The 20,000-nt window shown below is 34.7% G+C and overlaps 1 long non-coding RNA gene across 1 annotated transcript; it reads left to right on the top strand.

Annotated features, from left to right (window-relative positions):
- Nucleotides 1-8,023: 8,023 nt before the first annotated feature.
- LOC147916540 (uncharacterized) lies at nt 8,024-18,038 on the top strand. Its single transcript, XR_015552779.1, has 3 exons — nt 8,024-8,153; nt 17,023-17,219; nt 17,938-18,038. It is a non-coding gene; the product is annotated as an uncharacterized LOC147916540 (long non-coding RNA).
- The last annotated feature ends 1,962 nt before the right edge of the window (nt 18,039-20,000 follow it).

Genomic DNA, 20,000 nt, shown 5'->3' with positions numbered 1-20,000 from the left:
TAGCTGTCCATGGGTCTAGAGGCTCATGGTTTTCCACGCTAGACTGTCAAATTTTACCCCAGAGGTTATGGGGCTCAAATCAATCAAAATTTTTCAGGATTCTGTCATCTTTGGACCTACACTTTAGAAAGCTCATGCTCATCTAGTAATTTAAGGAGAATTTAGTGTATGCCCTCTATTGAAATTATTTTTCTGGTTGCTGATTTGGAAGATAAAGTCTCTTCAAGCATGGAGCTAACAGTCCAGTCACAAAACAATTAGGACCATAAACAACAAATTAAAATTAATTGTTTTATTTAATTACAGTCACGGTAAATGTCTTGGGCAGATTTATGAAATGCTATGAAACTGTATTGTGGGAGAAGCTGACCAATCAGAGCGAGGGCAGTGGTTGCTTGGGGTGAGAGGGAAGGGGAGAGAGAGGGAAGTTTGTCATAAACAAATACAGTTTCAGTTGAGAACTAAAAGGAAACTGGTGTGAATCACGGAGGAAGGAGGGGAGCAAAGTGCACTCTAAGCAAAGGAAATTGTGTGCGAAAGGCCCTCAGGTGAGAAAAAAAAATTGGTTCATTTGAGTAACCGAAAAAAGGGAAGTGTGCCTGGGGCATAGTGAACTAGAGAAAGCAGGACACTAATGTAACGGGCTTCTAAGGCAATGCCCTGCCTCTCCCTCTGCGTGCACATTCACACATCTTGAAGCAGAGTTCACATCATTTCCTTCCCAATCCAGTGCCCCGTTCTCTCTAGCCCAACGTGCTGGGCCCATCTTTGATAGTGATTTTTCTCTGTGTCGCTCACTTTGAAGTGTTCACATAGAGAGGCTCATATTTCACTTACCTAATTGTCTTAACCACATCTGGTTTCCCACTCATGTTGTCCCAGAGGGCTTCCATCATGTCGCACCTTTTAATATATTGCCTTTGGCATCTGGCACACAGTTCTTTGCCAACAATGGGTTTTCAACTAATGCTGGCCAAATTTGTGAATTATCATGGGGAACAAGTCTCAGGCATACACAATATGCTTTTGATTATTTTCTCAACAAATGTTTGTGAGCACTCTCCCTGTGTTAGGCACTGTGTTGAGCATTGGGGATGCAATGATAGGTTCTGTTCTCGGCCGGTATATGATCAGCGTCATTATTATAAGTGATCAATAAAAATAAGTGCAGCTGCGTTTGCCTATCAAAGGGCAGGAGAATATAGGGAGGGATGGACAGTGAGAGACACGCCTAGCCTCTGCTCAAAGGTGGTGGGAGTGCCTTCACTTCAGCCTAGTGCATGACCAGCAACATAAAGGTAAGATTCAGGTGAGCGGAATCACTTCTGAGGTCCTTCCTACTTTTCCTGGAGTCAGGCCTGAGTTTAGTGGTCAACAGAATGCTCACAGATAAGGGACTGCAGGATAAGAAGAGTAAAGAGTAATGCTCATTGCATTATCACTGGGTGAGAAGGCCATATGAGGACTCAAGGGTCTATGTATGATCCTTCTTTTAACAAATACTTTTTGAACATATTATGTTGTCTTTGTTTTTGGAACAAGGGATACGCTAGGGAACAGACAAGATAACAAGAATCACCAATAAAAACCTTGCTTTATAGTGGAAGAAATTTCTAGATGTGCCAAAATTAGAAGTATCCATCTTCTATTTTTTTTACTGTGTTATTGGGCCTACATAGGCCTGGCTGGCACCCACTGCAGAGGACTAAGAATAAACCCCAAAGAAGGGAATGATGATCCCTGATGGTTACTAAGGACAATGACTTGGCCTACTGCTTCTTTCTCAATAGCTGCAGACAACATGAGGTAGTTGAACACTGACTATGGGAAAGCAGAGTGCGGGATGGACAGAGGGAGAAGGCACTGAGTTGCTTGCTCTTTAGTGCAAAATTTCAAATGTCATCCCCCGGACGTCACATTGGCTGAAGTTTGGGATTCAAGATTGCCCTTTGGGGATGTTCTTTGTGACCTGAGAGGAACTACAGAACAGCCTTTCCACCCACTTGACAGGACTATGATTTATAGGCTTTTGTAGTCTTTATGAAATAGAAAAGCATTCTATCTCAGAAAGGTTAAGGTGGAAAGTTTAGTCTTGTGTTCGCTTAACCTGCTCACTCCCAGAAATGCCATAGCAACTGTGTGAGACCTTAAACAAATCTTCTGAAGTTTGTCACTGCATGTGGGATGCCTCAGACCTGACATTTCATAAGGTAAAAACAGTGAATGGTTTTGCTTTCATTGGGTCCATAAATGGAAACAGTCAATCTGTTAAAGCAAATATTTCCATAGTATGTCTACTCCTGCCTCCATTCAGACTAGGTCCCCAAAAGTATTTTAGGAGTTACAGACAAAGTGTAGTTGGTCTTGAGTTAGATATGACTGAACTTCAATGTGAATGTGGCACAAACAAAATACGTATATATACAGCTAAATAACTAAAATCACCTGACAATGGTATTTGGCGTCAGCAGAGCCTCCCTGCTTTCACGGCCGGTTTTGTTCAGGTGACTTGAAGAAGATTTGATTACCTGGGTTGTTACCTGGGTCCCTATTTGGATCCTGTTTTTGTATTTCCTTTGTTCTTTTGAGTTTTATCTCCTGGCTTACATCAAGCAGGCCCTGGCAGCTGTTTCTCATCTATTTATTCATTCTTTCATTCAATAAACATTGTGTCTCCTACACTGTGGGTACTTGAGAGACACCAGTGAAGAAAACAGACAGAAATCCTTAACCCCTTGAGTTGATTTTTGTGTTGATCAGCATCTGCAGGATATTTTATTTCCTGTCCTATCCAGAATGAAAATTTTTCCTATATTTTTCCTGCATTTTCCTCTGATTTCTGCTGTCTGACAATAGTGTCTAGAAAATACTGACCTGGGTGCTTAGAAATCTGCTTTTTATCTGTAAATTTTCACATCACACAATCCATTGTTTTACCAGATTCTCTGAACAATTGGCCATCTGTGCGTAGCACAGAATAATTGATATAATACTTCTGAAAAAGTGTTGTTAACAAAACCAAAATGTTTGTGCACATTTTCAAACTTGCTTTGGAAAATCTGTTAGAAAAATCTCCATTGAATTTTTTATTTCTTTTTGAAAGCTGCAGCAATTCTATTTGCTAAAATGATGTCAGGATTGCACAGTGACTTCTCTTTAGTAAAAATGAAAAAGGATTGCCTGTACTCTGAAACATTATTCCATTTGGTTCCAAATTAAAAAGATAATAGCATCTATGTAAAAAGTCTGTGTTCTACTTTGGCTACTGGAGTATTGTGTTCTGACTATGGTAAGAAGGCAGCAGGATAAGAAAAAAACAATACAAAAAGAAATGGAAGTATAAAAGAATATATAACTCCTGGTAAGTTAAAAAATGAATAATAAAAATTATAATTCTAGTTTTAACTATGGAAGTAATCATTATTTGGAATGAAGAACTGTAATGTAAAATATTTTTAATATTAGAATTATATTTTTTATTAAAAAATATTCATGAGTTCTTATGTTTAAACAGCATGTGCTAAATATCTTCTTTTGTGAACCTAAATTTTTTGTGTACAATTAAAGTCCTGTACTTCCAAAGTCCATGACACACACATACGAGCAGGCGTGAAAGAGGAACGGGGAGGGGGGGCGCGTTTTGTGACTGTTGTAACTGGTGAAGAGTGATTCAAGAAGTTACCCAAAAGTTAAGATTCTATGAATCGATGGGGCACAGTATTTCATTGTGTTTAGGAGGAGATGATTTTTCCCCTCTTGGGTAAAGAAAACAATATGAGAAAGCCTTACTTATGAAATAATTTTGAAACGATAGAGCAGGGAATATGGTAGAGCTCAGAAAGAAATAGAATGAATTTCCTGATGAAAGATACATTGATTTAGAAAGACTAAGTTTATTAATCAATTAATATGAAAGAAAAAATCAAAATGAGATTAGACCCACGTAATCAAGGGTAAAGCAGAAAGACATTATAACAGGAACCTGACAGAAGACTGACTCTTAAGCTTCCCTTTTTTCCTGTCCAGTGCCTGAGAGTGTTTAGTAGATTGTCCAGATCTAATGGAGTTTATTAGCATTTTAACATGATTTTATAATATTTAGATTTAAAGTGTGTTATACATACATATACATATCCAGACATATACATGCACAATGCGAATTTACTATTCCCTCAGTACTGTCAAACAAGGGTATTAGCAGTACAGATTAGGTATTACCCAGACTTATTTTGGGGAGAGGGAAATACACCAATGCAATGTTCCCAAATTGTGAAACCTAGTGGATGAAGGCTACATCAATTTATTGTTATTTATTATTGTCTATTAGAAAATGTATTATCCAAACTAAACCCAAATGCCTCTATACGTCACTGTGAATTGAAAATTATCAAGCGCCACTTTTATAATACTCTGTAGTTAATGGTTGGTGCTATTTAAGCTTACTTATAGAGAAGTTATCTCAACCATCAAGCTACATTTAACAAACTTGAGGTTATGTGTAATTTCAGTAAACTTTAAAATTTCAGAGTATTTTCTAATCTTATGAGCTATGTGATTTCAGTGAAATTCTTCTAATTACTCTGAGGCTCAGTTGCTTCTTCTATCCAGTAATCGCCTGCCTCACGAGATTCTCCTGGGCTCAAATATGTTAATTTTTATGACAATACCTTGCCAACATTAAAACAGGATAAACGTATAATTTTTAGTAATGTTAGAATTAATGTATTTCAAAGGTATTCTATATTTTCGTGTCACCTTCCTGTTCAATACGATAAACACGTTACCATCCAAAAGAAATATTTTTTCTTTTCAAAAGAGTGGTGGGAAACAGTCCGCTGAGGATATTCGTGTATACTCAAAATCTCCATACAATGTTTAAAATATCTCAAATGTAAAGATTCACCAATTTTTGTCTTTTAAGTTACTTATCTATGTAAAGTTCTAAATAATACCAAGCTTCTAAACTGGGTATGATATGGGCCTTCAGGTGAGCCACAGATGGGTATGGTGTAACATGAAACGTCAATGTTTGCAAATTTTCATAGTGATAAATCACTCAATATCATTCCAACAACCGCTCAAAATTTTGTAACAGTTGTAAGAATATTTGTATGGTTTACTCTGTAAAATGCCTACACTGAATATTTTATCTGAGTATAAACGATTTAACGCACAGCCCCGGCAGTCAGAACGTTCTGTTCTGGGATCTCACAGCACCTGAACTTGACCTTTTCCTTGAAACACAAAGAAAGTGTGATTCTTACTTCAGATATGAGTTAGCAGAGTAAAGTTCTTTATTTTTCTGGCATGTGTAAAAGGACTAGTGTTTATTTTTATTTAAACCCTTCTAAATTTTTCACAATATCTTTGTAAAGAGTGTATGTATGATTTATATCTTTATTAATAATAGTAGTAGTAGTATTTGGTATTTGATGTTTTTATACAGAATATAATTGATTATGGTGTTACTGGGGGCTGATTTTTGGCTTTTGAAGTTAACAATTAAATCAAATTCTTGCTCATGATGGAATTGTGTTATAACTTACTGCTTGTTTTCCAAAATACCAAATAGTGCTTATTTGTAAAAACAAAAATTGAAAATTATTCAATTTAATAATTCATAAAAGGGGCCTTTACACCTCCAGGAAATTACTTTTTCAAAATTTTTAGATGTTACATGAGCATAAAATTTATATTATTTTCAAAATAATTATGGTTATTGAATTAAAAGCAAATTACTGTAAAATATTTCCTATACTGCACACCATGTTAATGGCTATTATATGTGAGGATTATCTCAAATTTAATTCATATTCCTCAGTATGTTTCTCTCCCCTTAGCCTAAGGGTCTTATCTACCTGAAAAAGTTATGAAATAATGCAATGGTGCCAGCCAGACCATCAGCACATGACCAAAAAAACCGAGTTGAGTTCTTCTCAGCTTTTTTTTGTTAGTACAGATTGAGAAACACTGTACTTCTATGAGATCGGTTACTACATTTTCAGATCAAGCTCAAGAAGCTGTTTGGAAAATGCGGCAATTAACAGCTAAATTCGAAATGTCTCACATAGTTGCAAAATTGAGTATTTTCCTAGCTGACTAGCAATTTTCAACGCTATGTTTCACACCAACCCCATAAAGAAATAAAACATTTACAATTGAAACAAACTCTCATGACATGAAGTGACAACATGTCAGTCAGCTGACACAAAGATAACACGAATCCAGATGATCATTAGATTTAGGAAGTATCTATTGCAAATTGGTGAATTTACAGATGTTAGTCCTGATGCACAGTTAATAGCACTAGATAGAATCTCTGAAGAGAGATACGTGAAATAAATATGTTTGTTCAGTAAAAACATGCCAAAACAAACTTGAAAGTGATAAATGAATACTTTTAAAAGATAAGATATTATGGAAACCTGCGTAAGCGTGTGCAGTGATGGTGCTGCTGACATGAGAGGAGGAGATGTGTCTTTACATCTTCAATCAGAAAACACTGAAATGCAAGCAAAACACAGTTTTAGTCAAAGAGAAGCTCTCATACGTAAACATTATCTATAGATCTGAATAGTTAAATAAATAAATATAAAAAATTACTGAAGACAATAAAACCAAAGTTGCTAGACACATGTCTTTTCAGCTTTGATGTAAGAAGATAGGCCCACTATGAGCTCTTTTGTATTTCATACAGAAATGTTGGTTGTCCGGAGGAAGGGTATCATCAAAAAACCTAAATGTCCATCACTGGGTGAGTGGAAAGACACAGATTTAGGAGGGGAAAAATCTAACTCTACAGAATTGAGTTTGAAATTAAAAAAAAAAAATCCAGACTAGTAGAACAACCACTGTGTATTCTTGAATGAAACCTTTGTCATTACTTTTAAACTATTGATATGAAGTCCAATTGATTTTGAAATCTATTTTCACAAGAAATTTGAACATAACACTTATTTTTAAAAAAGCAAAATGTTAGATTTCAAGAAAAATTATCCCTGACATACAATTTAAAGCAATAAAATTAACCTAATTTGGATTAATGGTGAGAAAGATGTTCCTGACAATGAGTCACACACACACACACACACACACACATTTTTATTTTACCATTTATTACTACCTATTCATGTCAAATTTATCACTGACGGTTATTGGAAATAAAATGAAAAGATTATTCTTTGATCAGAATTATGTGTAAAATCTGATATATGTTCAGGGAAGCAAGCTCTAGTTTATCCTTTAAAAAATGAAAATATTTTATCTGGAAGTTTTATATAAATTTAATATTTAATATCTTAGCTAATCTCAATTTCTCCTTTATAATTGTATAATTTAAAGAAAATGTAATGACCTATGTTACCAAGTTTCTTATAAATGTCCCTAATCCTTCTATTTCAGTTAAATCTTCCATGCAAATATCACTTTTCTTAGGGGTATTGATCTAAAACTTTGGGAAATTTTGAAATAGCGTGTAGTGTTCTTCAACTGTCTAGAAATAAGTGTTATATATGGCATAACAAGTTGATTAATTCTGATGAGATTACATCAAAATCCCTGTGGAGAGTCTCATAAAATAAGAATACTAATCATTTGGAAAAAGAAAAAGTAACAACAATGGGGGAAAAAACTCAAACTTCGGTTTTGCCCTGAATCAAGTGAACATCTTCATTTATGGAAAACTGTGTATAATAGACCATGTAGACTTAATGGAGTCTAAATCCATAGATATTGAAATGTAAGTAAAAGCAAAATACTCTTCATTAAAGTTCAAAACACACAAGCTAGCAAATTTCTTCTAAATAGGCTTGAATAAATGGATTCGTAGAATGAAAGAAGTTGTTGTTAATATTTTTTCCAGGAAGACATATAAATGAAACTGTCTTAAGGAAACCAAGAAGTAAGGTCACCCGAGCATATAGCACAGTAATAATAACAGCTAGTTTACATCCTGCCACACGAGACTGCTGTGTAGCACCATGTCAAGGGGCACCTGTCACACACTACGTTGTTTTCCAGCAGGCACTTATCACAGAGACTTCAGCATGAATGGTCTTCCATGGACTTGTGCAAACTGATGGACGTCTCCTTACTCTAAACCATCTGAGGACTTTACGTTATATTAAGTACTTTATTCTCAAAACAATATAGAGGTAAGTAGGTGCTATTATTATCCCATTTTACAGATGATGAAACAAAGATAGGTTGAATAACCTGCCCGAGGCAGACAGGTAGTCGTGGAGCTGGGATTTGAACACAAGCAGTGTGGGGCTCAATGGCTACACTGCATTTGTGTCCCATTCATATTTTTCTGCAGTGTTATTTTCTTTAGCAATCAGTATAATGAACTGAGGGCATAAAACTTTGGGGATATATAATGCCTCCCAAGAATTTACTCCTTTCAAATAATTTCCATTGCATTAATAGGAAATATGCATACAAAATATACACAAGTGGATTGGGATCATCTCACAAAGTCTAGCTGAAAGTGACAGATTTTGTAAGTTAGAGCTTCACCTATGAAAATTTTATTTTGACATGTGAATAAAAATGAACAAATCGCAGCATATTTATTGTTTTAGAATTGGTCTTTTCTGTTTATTATTCATGCTTTATATTTCCAGCCTCGATGAAGATGAAAAGAAGCATTCATGTGGAAAGATTCACACCTTCTCTCTTCCTGGCACAGTCACTTGGGTAGACAATTCTTGAACTCTCCACATGGTCTAAATGTGCTCCCAATAAATATTTCCCTGAAGGAAGGGTTTTAAATCAACCTTGGTTTAAAACTCAGGCCTCTGTAAGGTAAAATGCTTGCTTATTATTCCTGAGGCCATAAAGTTTAAAACTCATATTCCAATAATTTGTTTACTATACTGTTCTCATCACCAGATATAAATATGAAAACTACTCCAAGGGAAGAAGAGATGCAAGATAGAAAGAAAGATAAAGTGAAGGGAGAGGAGGGTCCTATGCAGAAAACAGCAAATACATGAAATAAAAGTAATAGAAAAAGGGAAGCCAGTAAATGCAATAAATGATTAAAGAGTAGCATGTTGATGTTCCATTTCACCTTTATATAGCTTTTAATTATTCTAAATTAGAATATAAGTAATGTAAAAGTGATGCCAAACTTGTAAAACGTTAAGAGTGTTAACAATTTGAGGCATTCATATAAATGTGTTCACTCCCCAAACCATCATCATATTATTAAGACTTCAATCTTATAAGGAAACTAAAATTTTATCTACATACTTTCTTTGAGAAAGGAGCTTTGATAATTTAGAGAATTTTCTGTAATCACTCAATCAAAATAAATGCCTTGTCATTTCTGTCCGTATGTAAATTCTTTTGTATATAATCAAATCAAATAATGGACAGGTGTTTCTATTTGTCCATTATGACATTATGTGAAAATGACTAGGTGCATTTTCACTAAGTCTGAGTATATGTAGGATGGTCTGACTTCGGCTACAGATTAGGTGGAATACCCCATAATCGCTTTGGGTCCCTGGGGAAGCATCCGAAGGTCTTGAGAGGGATTAGCGGCCCCACTAATGGGTGTGTGGGGAAACGCAGGGGCCTTGGGAACATGTCAAAGGAATAGGCCCTCGTCGATCTAAGCAACCTTGAGGGAGAAAGGTTCATGAGATTGCTTACTAGGGGTGACCTGACATAGTACTGATATGTCGTGAATAAAGAAAACACCGGTGGTTCCAAATATGAATGTCAAAATAATCATCACAAGGAGTAACACTTGGAATAACAGGCATCAATTCTGAAGTCAATTTCCTTCTCATCCAGTAGCACTGTGTAGTGGGCGCCAAGGTGAGCAACATACGATGTCAAAGGAACCCCTAGCCTGCCCATAAAATTCTGTTGGAGGATGATGCTCTTTACCTTACAGCACAAGTACACAACCTTCAGGAAAACCTTCAGAAGGCACTTGCTGGATATGACATCTAGCAGACTCTGCGCTATTAAGGGGAGTTGTATTTCTTTCTTCAAAATGCACTATCAATCATTTTTGAATAGTGAAACTCCCATTACAAAATGTGGAAAATTCAGACACAAAATAGAAATAAGAATGCTAAAAGCACATTCTACTCAAAATAGCCCAGAAATTAAATATTAGCTCTTTTTTATCAATGTTTTCTTTAAATATTAGCTCCTTTTTATCAATGTTTTCTTTGTCTTTTTTGGTAAGGATTTTTGTGGATTTTTAAAAATTTACAGTTGTAATCATAAGTAAATCTGAGTAATAAATGTGATAATAAACTAATTTTTCACATTTATTATGTGTACTAAATATGCCAAGTAATCTATTGATTTTAATATTTCAAGAAAAATATGTAAGTAGGTAGATATTTAAATTCTATAGACCTCCTACTGCACATTGGCATAAAGTTAAAGGAAAATTCTATTTTAAGAAACAAAAATTGGTAACAAAGATGACATAGAAACAAAATGTTAAAAAAAGTAAAAGAAAATCAAAGTGCTAGTAGTCCTGGTCCCACAGGATGTGCACAAGTGTGGGATCTTACAGCTCTCTCCAGATAATTGTGATTCAAAGAGGAATACTATTATCAGCAATACTATTTTTTACTAGGGTTCTGTGAATGTAGATGATGTTTTAATTAATCCTAATGAATGTTTGAAAAACACAGGATGCATAATTTTAGGTGAAATTTTTCCAAGTTACATTTTGAAGTTAGGTAGCTAGACATATATTTCTAAGAATTTTACTGTTGTTACCAAACATCTATTACAAACACACCAAACTTTCATAAATTTCCCTGTGTTCCCAGCTGCTTCTTTTAGATAAATTACTTCATTCAATTTTTGAACACTTTATTGTATCTCAGGATTGTTATATATCCATCCCTATGAATTTTCAGCTCTGAAGATTAACCTCCCATGTGAGAAGCTAACAGATGGGGCCCCATTTTCAGATCAATCGTTTGACTAAAACTCTCCCTGGACTGTATTGTGACAGAGAATCAAAATTGCATCAGAAACCTACTATAATATGTTTGAGAGAGGAGGGAAAAAAGAAACACATTTTTCACCAGTGTTTTCCTGACAAAGAGATGAGAGTCAGAAGCACAGCCATTGCAGTAACGATATGCATTGGTTAAGGTAAAGCCTGGGCCCACAAACAGAGTCATTCAATACTTTGTTTTACCTCACCTAGAGGAAAGGGGCAAAAACAGGGGTAGTATGGGTTGAGGGGAGGTGATTACAACAATAAAGCTGCCTGCAAAAAAGATGTGTGGCTGAGGCTGCCAGGGTCAATCTAAATATCAATTAGTAGAGACGTCTGATTTCTTACCTTTTAGATAAAAATAAATACAAATAGAATATTTGCATTATGCTTCCTTAGATATCATCATATGAACCTCCAGTTTGGAAACCACTCATTTACAAAAAAGAAACAGTTCTTCAGGCACTAGCAGATTCTTAACTAGATATATGTGATTCCAATTTGGCAGTGTAAAAAAGAGTGACAATAAGAGAACATTGATGAATATCTTTTATTGTAATAGATAGATAATTCTAAGTGTCAGGATAATTCCACATTTTCAGACGCCTTTGGTTTGCCTTCCACAGCCATTGTTGCATTTCCTAGTCGATCAGTTATACATAAATGTGGAAGTACACTATACTGTAGCTGGCTCTAGGTTCTAATGATTCACTTCACAGCATTTGGTCTTATTTTCCTCATCGTTTTTCTACTAAACTCTATTTCTACTAAATAGGGTTTCAGTAGCTTATTCTTTTTATTTATAATGCCTATCTTCTTGCGAATAATTCAAATATATCTTTTCAATGACCGAAATAATACAATGAAGTGGAGAAGTTAGATGATCATTAAGATCACTTTCAGCACAACTATCTTATAACACTAAACACCTTTTCACATGTGGAAAACAAACTTCAAGTTTATTGCCTTACTGATGCTCCAGGAATGACATCAGGCATATATATATATATGAAAAACACTTTGCAAGAGAAAAGAGAGTTTTAGGGATTACACATCTTCTCATTGGAAACATTTATAAAAATGAAATTTATTAAAAACCAAAACTCTACAAAGCCTTGGATTTTAGTAGAGAATTCACTAAAGAATATGCTTCATCTTAAGATTTTATCAACACATCCAAAAAGCCAAAAAGAAAAAATTCAGATGTTATATTTTAAAAATCTATCATAACATAAAGGAATTTGTGATTAACTTCCCCTGAAAGGGTTTTTATCAAGATTAACTAAACCTCTTTGTGAAAATCTGAATTGCCTTTCAAAATAAATTTTTCAAATTTAGATTTAGGGGAATGCAATCAAATAATATCTCTATTTTCAAACTAAATATGTTGGCTCATTTATTTTTAAACATTTCACTTGCGCAGTTCTGACTTAAAAGATAAATATAAGAAAGCGCTATAAATTTGTTCATTCCATAGCTAAACTTATAAAAAGCATATAGGCCACTTACAATTAACTCAATATCAATTCACTTTTATTTCTTTCTTTTGAGAGGAGCTATAGGACATGTGACTGTCTAATAATGACCACCATCCCCTTTGGTGTCCTGAGTGGCCTCATAGAGAGATCAGACGGCAGTCTCTGTGATGGCAAAATGATCATAATACTAAGACTAAAACTTATGCAAACATGCTCAAATTTTCTCTTAACATGGAAAATTAGATTATAGATAGATAGATAGATAGATAGATAGATAGATAGATAGGTAAAAACAGGGAGAGAGAGATAAAGTAAGTAGCCTCTTTTTTTGTACATCTACCTATCTGTCTGTCTATCTATTTTACCTGTCTCTTTGGAACACATTTATACATATGAGTATAACTATATTTACATACAAATATATGTATATGAGGTTCCCCTGCCCAGTCTGCTCTCTGGGATTTCAAAAGATGTCACTGAAATGAAATTTCAAAGTGGAAAGCACTGTAACACCAGTGTATATATTTGGAAGCAAAAATTGAAATAGTTCAATATTCAGCAAAATCTCAAAATTACATTTTACATCTCCTCTCCAATTGGTTCACTCCCACCTATGGTTATGTTTATAATTCTCATACCACTTTGTTGAACTCAAGCTTTTATTTTGATGTAGAAATCATGCTTTATTTATCTTGATATTACCTGCAACAGTAATTCTCAAACTTCCTTGAACAACAAAATCAACTTGTGGCTAGTTAAAAAAAAAAAGGATTCCTTGGCTATAACTCAAATATTCTGATTCTATGATTATGGGAGAGGTCCAGAATCTATCTGAAACCGGTACCTAAAGAAATATTAAAAGATAATTTTCTGGACCTAAAGGAAGACTTAATTTTTTAAATAAAAATGTTTATCAAGTTATATTCATACTTTCTGTAAAAAGAAATATTTCTATGCATATTTAGATATATTACGATTCAAAGAATTAGGACTAAAAAACCTAGGATTAAAAGATAATTTGGCAAGCATCCACATTTTAAAACCAGATATTTCCAAAGATAAACTAACCTATCTCCTATCAGATATATTACCTATTGTAATAAAGATAATCAAAAAAGAAATAAAGAAAAAGCATATTTAGGTATATCTGAGAGAAAAAAATATTGTGAACATAAGATTTACCTTTCAATATATAAGAACTCAAAAAATATTCCCTATTTCATTCCTTTTTTCAATCAAGTTTTGAATACTTAATAGTTACCAGTTGTTGGGCTTGTCACATCTCACATTACCATGAATGTGTCAAACATTCTGCCCAATATTATCTTGCCATTTCTAGGAAAAAAAAAACAAGGACACATCCAAGGAATAATTCTAGTCAAATAAATCAGAATAATGAACATCCCCCCCAAAAAACAAACAAACAAATAAGGAAAGAGATGTACACCTTTATATGCATAAAAGAATTGTGGACAATGTCCATAAAATATAAAACTAGGGTGAACTATTTTTAATAACCTCATTATAAAGAGTCATTGAATTTTTAAGAAAAGATTTTAAAAGGAAAGATGTTTTTTAAAATTTAAATTTGGAATTAAAATCTGCAGATTATTACAACAAATTTTGGAATGTTAGTAAGGGAGATGAGTAGGTAAAATTATGCTAAAGGGTTTGTCTTTTTAGGGAATTGTGGTGATAAAAGAAAGGCCTTTTATATTGTTTGTTAAAAACAAAATTTAACCACCCATAACATGAAAATAGGGATAGAATTAGAAACTTGAAAACAAGGGAACGACTATAATTAAACTAGACATGGTAGGAAATAAAACGAAAAGGGGAAAAAACCTGAAAACCAGGAAACACAAGTTAAGACAGGACTAATATCAGATACGTGTGTGTTCAAAAGCAATTCCTTGTTTAAAAAGTCAAAGATACATAACCCAGAGACCTAAGAGGCATCCTTAATAACTCCTTTCCCTTGTCCCCCCATCCAATGTATCACCAATCCTTGAAGATTTTCTCCACCTAAATATTTAACAAATATATTCGTCTCTCCGTGTGTATTCCTGCAATCCTACTCCAAGATCCTCTCCCGAACGCACTGCTGAAGCAGCCTTCCGAACTGGCTTCCATCAACGGTGACCAGGCCTTATGAGCACAGCTTCCCATGCAGAAATGACTTCTATTCTTTTCAAATTATAACGCTAAAAGCCTGTAATATGCTTAATATGAAACTAAATCTGAGCTGTTGAACTGTAAAATGTTGCATAATCTTTCTTTAATTTAAAACGTAAAACCTAGAGACTTCAGCAAATTTAGGGAACTATCTTGTGATCAAAGAAAGTCCTGTGAATGGCTAGGATTTGTTTGGATCATCCAGGTTGCGCAGAAAAGGGGGCTTTCTCTGGAGACTTCAGTTAAGACACATATGAACGATAACCAAACTGTAAGGGAACAGTGTAAAACCATAATTTTCTAACAAAATTTCTTCTATGCTTTGTTATATAATACCTCCTTTCCCGCTGAGTGTTCTACACCTCTCTTAATGCTGAGGGAAACACAGATTTCCAACTCTTTGGATAATTTCTTCCCTAGTGACAAGTATTGTCAACAGCAGCAGTCCTAAACCTCTAAATGGAGTAGCTAACTATTTGATATAACTTAGCTTCATTTCTCTAGAACATGAAGTCCAAAACTTATATTGAGAGGGTTGTTATGTATTTTCTTTGCTAATACATTTTTATTCATGTGTATATGAATGTATTTGTGTCTATACTTCACAATAGTTTCAATAGAAAATTCCTGCTCTACTAATTGGAATACTTGTCAATCTTTCTTACATTCAAAGAGCTCTTTGAAATAGCAGATTGAACAAGTTAGTTGCCTGTTTACTGCAAATGAAAATAAAATAGTTCCTATGTGGGAAAACATGCTGCATAGTGGTATCAGGTATAGTCTAACTTATCACACTTAAAGGAATCTTGATTCCCACATTTATCACTGACCCTTTTTGGAGGGTTTACTTAAGAAGGTGATAAACAGGAAGGTTGGGTAGAAAGGTTGGTGTTGTCTGAGTGGCATTCATTCCAACTGCCTTGGTTATATAAGCAGATTCACTGATTAGATCTCTTCTACCAAATGCCAAAAAATTTAGGTTAAAAAAATGAAATTCAGATATTTTTTCCTAGTTACCCAATTCGTTTTGTATTTTCCTCATGGAAAATTTTCCTCCTAAGTCACTATATTACCTCTCCATTGTAAACAAATGGCCTACATCCGAGGACTACTCACAAGTACCTACTCAATAAAAATGATACCAAAACGTGTTTAACTAAGGATGAAAATAAGTTGAGGACAATAAAAAGTGTACATGCTATATAGATGGACAAAATTGTATTCGTGTGTTATCTATCCAAATTCTTGTAGGGAAAGCCCTAGAAGAGTAACTTTTGTACCGTTTCTGGTCTTTTCCTACTACCGTCATGAATGCATATTCATTAGTTCCTTGGGTTCTAGGTTAAAACAAACTAATAAACAGAATTTCTTCAACAGAGCAGATCACATTTAACAAACTGCTTTTATTTCTGAGCCAATCAACTCTCCCGTCTTGTGCTGAGATGACTTCAGAGCAGTAGGAATGCACGACAGCAGGAAACTGCACCCTTGTCTCCTCCAGAGAAATTATCTCCTGTTTAAAGGTCTTCAAGTAGAGATTTGGCTTCTAATCAAGTATAAAAATTTACTGCCTCCATGAGCCAAATCCAATGGCAATATATCAGCCCTCCTCTCTTCCCTGTAACTGGATCATAATCAATACTTATCTAATAGACATAGCCATAAAATTGAATCATCTAATACCACAACAGCCCTGTAATATTTCTCAATATTCATTTGTGCCATTTCTCCAAGATTGAAGATCTTATAAGAATGACTTGTTTCGAAGAAAATAATCATAACCACAATGTTATTTAAGTGTAATAATGCTTAGGTACCATTATTATGATGTTGTGGTTTAAACACATAGAAAGGTCAGCGAGAAGAACCTACAAATAGAAGAAATAAATGTATTATTCGCTCAGTTCATATTTTAAGATCTTAATAAAACATTGATCTGATACTTAAAATTTGTCAAAGGAATTTTTTTTAAGATATCGCTTACAGCCTGAAAATAAAATGTTGATGTGCTATTTTTTTTCTATTTCACGGTATTCCTTTTTAAGTACCTTAAGTATTCATTCTAAATCTGTTTTTGGAGGCTTAAAGACTCAAGAGTTAGAAGTAATTTTTGCCTCACATTCTCCCCAAACAAGGCTCTCAGAGGTAAAAGACTTGGCAACGTTGCTGTTACAGGTGAGGTTGCCTAGCAACTCTCATCCACCACACTGAAACTGTCTGAAAGCATCCATTCCAAGAGCAACTAGCCTGCAGATCAATTACTAAGACAGAAAATGAAGGCAAAAATGAACACATTTGTGAAGTGCCCCATGCAGTAAAAGAGTATTCAGGTATTGAAAGACAAAACTCCTGTAAAATATCTCTCCTCATATCTTTTTCTTGCAGAAACGCATGTGCACAAAGACCTTGAAAGAGAAAACTTGATCATTACAAAACTCATTAAATATCATCGAGCTGAAAGCAAGAATGTGTTATCTTTTCATACTGCATCTTGGCTGCCTCTGAAGTAACAAAGAAAATTTTGTTTTTGTTTGTTTCTTTTCAAGTACGGCTCTGAGGAAATGATTTCTGTAATAATTAAGGTATGATTTTAACTAATACTTATCTGTTTAGGGAGCAACTATTTCGTTTGTGGATTATACAGCCACTTGATCCTTTTGCTTCATTAAGTTCTCACATTTCTCATTGGAGCTACTAACCAGGAGACATGGCAGATTAAGGGAAAGTAAGTAAGATGAAGACCAATCGTAGTCCAAGTCTAAATTCAGACTCTATGAAATGAGAAGTTTGGAAGAGATATTTCCAGGTTCTCTCCAGCCGTCTTCTACTCTTCCAGCCACTAAAATGTCTCATCACATTCTCTAGTAGTACATGCTGCTTATGCCCATAGTTCTGAAACTAAAAGATGACATTTAAAGTAAAAAAAAAATTTTCACAGATATTCAGTGTTAATTAGGTTATTGTAATCACAGAGATAAATAAATATCAAAAGTATATGAAACACACATTTTAGTTTCCTAGCACTGCCATAACAAATTACCACAAATTTGCTGGCTTAAAACAACAGAAATATATTCTCTCACAGTGCTGAAGGCCAAAAGGCTGAAAGCAAGGTGTGGTTAGTGTGGATTCCTCCTGAGGGCTCCAAGGGATAATATCTTCCACGGCTCTCTCCTATTGCTGGTGGCTCCTGCCAGCACTGGCTTCTAGATGCATCACTTCAATTTCCACCTCCATCTTCACATGGCTTTCCAATTTGTGTCTGTGTATTTCAAATATCCCTCTTCTTTCTCCTATTAGGATCCCAGTCATTGGATTTAGAGCTCACCATAAATCCAGGATGATCCATTTCAAGATCCTTAAAAACATCTGCAAAGACCCTATTTCCAAATAAGGTAACATTCACAGACAGTGAGTTAGGACTTGGACATATCTTTTTGTGGGTAGACGATCCAACCTACTGCAGCATAATTTCCTAAATCTTTTAGTAAGACAAGCAAAACTGGCAGGCAATAAACTTCATTTTGTTAATTTAGTGTGCTAAATAATCCTACCTTGCTTGAATAGATAAGAAACACAGTCTGTGGTCTTGTTATACAGATAATATACTTTCTATTATGACTTCAACGTAATAATGCAGAGAATGTATTTCTAACAGTTATGGTTTAGGAAGTGCTATCTCATACTGAAAATCTCTGAGGGAGCAGTACTTGAATGTTTGTTTCAATAAGGCAAATCTTGGTAACACTTTTTCCATATGGAAAAAGGAAAAAGAGGCATATGGAACTCTCCATTGTAAATCAATAATAAAAAATGTCTGTATTGTTATCACTACTGCTACAATTGATGGAATGAGGCAAGTTGGTAAATACAAAGATATTATCTTCATCTTTTTATATACTTTACCTTTATTAACTCACATTATTTGCTTTACAGGTTCATGTGGTAGATTCTATTGTTGTCCTTATTTTGGAGGAAACTGAAGCATGTGGGAATTATATAAAACTTGCTCAAGGTCTCAAAGCCTGTAATTGGTTTGAGTGCTACAGAACAAGACATTTTCTTTTTCTTTTTAAATTGGCTATTCATATACTACTGTGCTATCTATTTCAACCGCTGTAAAATCATTACCAGTTATGATATATCTTGGTATGAATGTGATCATAAATGCGAACATAAAGTTCACATTTTCTATTATTGGGTATATTAAAAAATATCTAGATAATTTTTGTATTATTTTATATGTTATTATGAAAATGAAATTTCAGAATTAAAAATGTATTTTTATTGTTAAATAAAAAATATAAATAAAATTCATTTGTGGACTTTGTCGGGAGCTACTCGTCTATTTTCGTGGCCCCTAAAGTCCAGGCTATGGTTTAATGGGGGATCCAATATGTTTTCATCAATCTTTAGCTGAATATCATATGTGTTACCCAACCAAAGTGGGTTCGCCTTCTGGTGAGTTAAAATTAGACTGTCTAACAGCAGTAGTTGTCACATAAAGTAGGGTATATTTGCAACAAATGGGAGGCCACTCAGAATCATTTCCCAAGTCGTGGCTGTCTGGACAGCAGGGGCTTTTTATTTCGGATGGGGAATGAATATTCCAAAGGCAGAGGTGGGTTTTCGCTTGCACAGGCTCAGTTGGAAAACATGCTTCCACATACACTGCAGCTTAAGGTGATAAGGCCTAGGCTCCTCCCAGAGAGGAGATCTCAGCATTAAAAATGAGGCAAAGGTTATAGGCCGCGCTCTTGTGGTGAGGCTTGGTGAGGGTCAGGGTGGTTTGTGATTGCATCTCTTAAACAGTTAAATGCTTCCAAACCCCCCTTGAGTTCCTCAGGGCAATTAGTCAGGGACTACGAATTTGGTTGTTCTTTGGAAGGAAAAAATATCTTCGCTGTGTTTAATTACATAAATTAATATATCATTGCCAGTTGGTAAATACAAAGATGGAACCATAAAATGATATATTAAGATCTAACACTCGTCGGTACTTATTTAAATGTGACGTGCACTTTACATGTTATAACTCATGAAATCTGCAGAACTACTTATAAGGTAGGTGCTACTATCATCCCTATCTTACACACAAGGAAATGAAAGCACTGGGAATTTTTGTATTTTTCCCAAGATCAAACAGCAAGTAAGTGACAAATCTAGGTTATAAATTCAGGTAATCCATTTCCAGAGTTGGCACTCTTACTCAACATACCATACAGCCTCATCGCATAACCACTAAAATTAGCTGAGCACACAGTCACCCAGAATAAGGATTATATTCCCAATCCTCCCTTGTATCTTTCTTGTGGCCACAAGACTGAGTTCTGGTCAACATGATGTTTGTGGAAGTCTTAATT

Source organism: Ceratotherium simum, chromosome 7, assembly GCF_057802395.1.
Source record: "Ceratotherium simum simum isolate JZ-2026a chromosome 7, ASM5780239v1, whole genome shotgun sequence".
Taxonomy (NCBI): domain Eukaryota; kingdom Metazoa; phylum Chordata; class Mammalia; order Perissodactyla; family Rhinocerotidae; genus Ceratotherium; species Ceratotherium simum.
Note: the sequence above shows the minus strand (reverse complement) of the source record. Positions and strands in the feature narration are given on the sequence as shown.